Here is a 2,761-nt window from a genome sequence, read left to right on the forward strand (position 1 = left end):
GGGTCTACACTTTTGGATACTGCATTTTTGTGTCAAGCAATGCCACTTGGCAGGGGGGTACTTATGGACTAAAGAAAGGATTTGACCCGAAGAGGCATCGAAAATTTCCCTTAGGGAAGTTTTTATAAGCCATCAAAATTACCATTGCGCCTTACGGGAGGTCCGGGTAGGCAACGCGCCACACAGTCACCGCGTTTTCGCCGCTTTTTGCTAATTTTCTGCCGTTTTGACCAACTTCCAGACCGAATTTTTGAGTTCCGTCTTTTGCATTGTGTTCCTTACGAGTACGCGGTCATTTTGAGCTATAGAACACCTCAGAATGTTACTCGCAACGCCCGGGAAAAAGGGTGAAAGGTGAAAGTTAGGTCTCGAAGTGTACAACTTGTTCAAGCGACCTAACCACCCTGTTCACCGATGAAATTTCACGTGTCGACTATTGTTTCCCGTTGTAAAAAGCATGAGGAACACGCTCTAACAAAAAAAGGCAACTTTTTTCGTGGCAAATGCCTTAAAATGGCGATTACTTGTTAGTGCGCGCGGGCCGGCTCCGCCTGCCTGCGGGACGGGCCAGGCTGTCGGCCGTGGTGGCCGCGGTCTGCGTAAGACACGCGCATTTTGTCAAAGGAGCCCCAAAATTTGCACAGGAGTTCTTAGAGATATAAGAAACAAATTTTGTCCGAAGCCTTTTGGAAAATTTCGAACCGTTCAAACTTTACTGTTCAATTCGTACAACCTGAACAGAATGGGATAAATAGCGGTGGCTCTGACCCTTATTAAGCCAATACGTGGCGCGCAGCAACTTTGCAACTCCATTCGGTGATGCTAGACACAAAGCAAATGTTATCTAGGTAATTTGAACACCCTTGAACACTTTTTTGAACACGTTTGTACATTTTGTAGTGAGTTAAACCGCCGTAAACATGTTTTTTTATCTGTACACTTCTGACACCTCAACCCCAGGAGGCCTTGCACGGACAGTGGCGTAGCGTGGACAACCCTGTTCCGAACGCTGGATGGAACACTAAGTTGAACAAAATGTAGTATTTTCAAAGACACGTGTCAGACACTTTTTTCCGTATGAAACGAACCTGCTGATGACAAATCTGAAGTCAGAATTGAGGTTTCTCTACATTAAGTTTTTTTTTCGTGTTCCAACACGTACAATGTACAAACGTGTTCAAAAAAGTGTTCAAGGGTGTTCAAATTACCTAGATAACATTTGCTTTGTGTCTAGCATCACCGAATGGAGTTGCCAAGTTGCTGCACGCCACGTATTGGCTTCATAAGGGTCAGAGCCACCGCTATTTATCCCATTCTGTTCAGGTTGTACGAATTGAACAGTAAAGTTTGAACGGTTCGAAATTTTCCAAAAGGCTTCGGACAAAATTTGTTTCTTATATCTCTAAGAACTCCTGTGCAAATTTTGGGGCTCCTTTGACAAAATGCGCGTGTCTTACGCAGACCGCGGCCACCACGGCCGACAGCCTGGCCCGTCCCGCAGGCAGGCGGGGCCGGCCCGCGCGCACTAACAAGTAATCGCCATTTTAAGATTTGCCACGAAAAAAGTTGCCTTTTTTTTGTTTGAGCGTGTTCCTCATGCTTTTTACTACGGGAAACAATAGTCGACACGTGAAATTTCATCGGTGAACAGGGTGGTTAGGTCGCTTGAACAAGTTGTACACTTCGAGACCTAACTTTCACCTTTCACCCTTTTTCCCGGGCGTTGCGAGTAACATTCTGAGGTGTTCTATAGCTCAAAATGACCGCGTACTCGTAAGGAACACAATGCAAAAGACGGAACTCAAAAATTTGGTCTGGAAGTTGGTCAAAACGGCAGAGAAATAGCAAAAAGCGGCGAAAACGCGGGGACTGTGTGGCGGGTTGCCTACCCGGACCTCCCGTAAGGCGCAATGGTAATTTTGGTGGCTTATAAAATCTTTCCTAAGGGAAATTTTCGATGCCTCTTCGGGTCAAATCCTTTCTTTAGTCCATATGTACCCCCCTGCCAAGTGGCATTGCTTGACACAAAAATGCAGTATCCCCCCGGATTCAGAGATGTAGACCACGCACTAAAGGCCCCGGCCCCGACTGCCTCCTCCTGGCTGCCTTGCGGTCACGGGACCGCTCTAAAGACACTATTCGGCGCGGGATGAGTTCCCACAGTGCTCAGCCCCGCGGGCGGCCCCGCCCTGCCCCGCCTCACCCACCCCGGCCCGGCAGTCAATGGCGTGGACCATTGTGACTCTCTTCCACCGATCTGCGTGTGCCCTGCATCCAGGGTCCCGCAGCACACCACACACACTCGCACCGCGCAGCTGCCGTCCGGCTCGGCTCGGCTCGGCCCGCCTCGGCTGGCCCGGCTCGGCTCGGCACCCGCACCCACCACTGTGACAATGAATACGTGGACCGCATTGTTAGGACCCACCCAGTGCGAGGCGTGGCGACGCTCCTTCGGATGCGAATCACATTCTGGACGGCGTATTGAAATACCAGGAAGTGTCGAAGGCAGGTGAGGAGGAGAGGGGGGAGGGAAGGCGCGCCGTTCGCTCTAGGTATGTAGCATATAGACGCCGGTTTGGAGACGACGAAAGTCAACAAGATGATGGCACTAAATGACATCATTTGCACATTTCTTTTCGGGAAAAAGTAATTAAGAAAAGCTCACAGTATGAATGCGTCACCGTAAGTTACACTGAAACCTGCAGCAATATGATTCAGAGCAGACAAGATGCAGGGGCGGGCGGGATTGCCTACTCGCTCT

This window comes from Frankliniella occidentalis, unplaced genomic scaffold, assembly GCF_000697945.3.
Source record: "Frankliniella occidentalis isolate FOCC.00 unplaced genomic scaffold, Focc_3.1 Scaffold28, whole genome shotgun sequence".
NCBI lineage: Eukaryota > Metazoa > Arthropoda > Insecta > Thysanoptera > Thripidae > Frankliniella > Frankliniella occidentalis.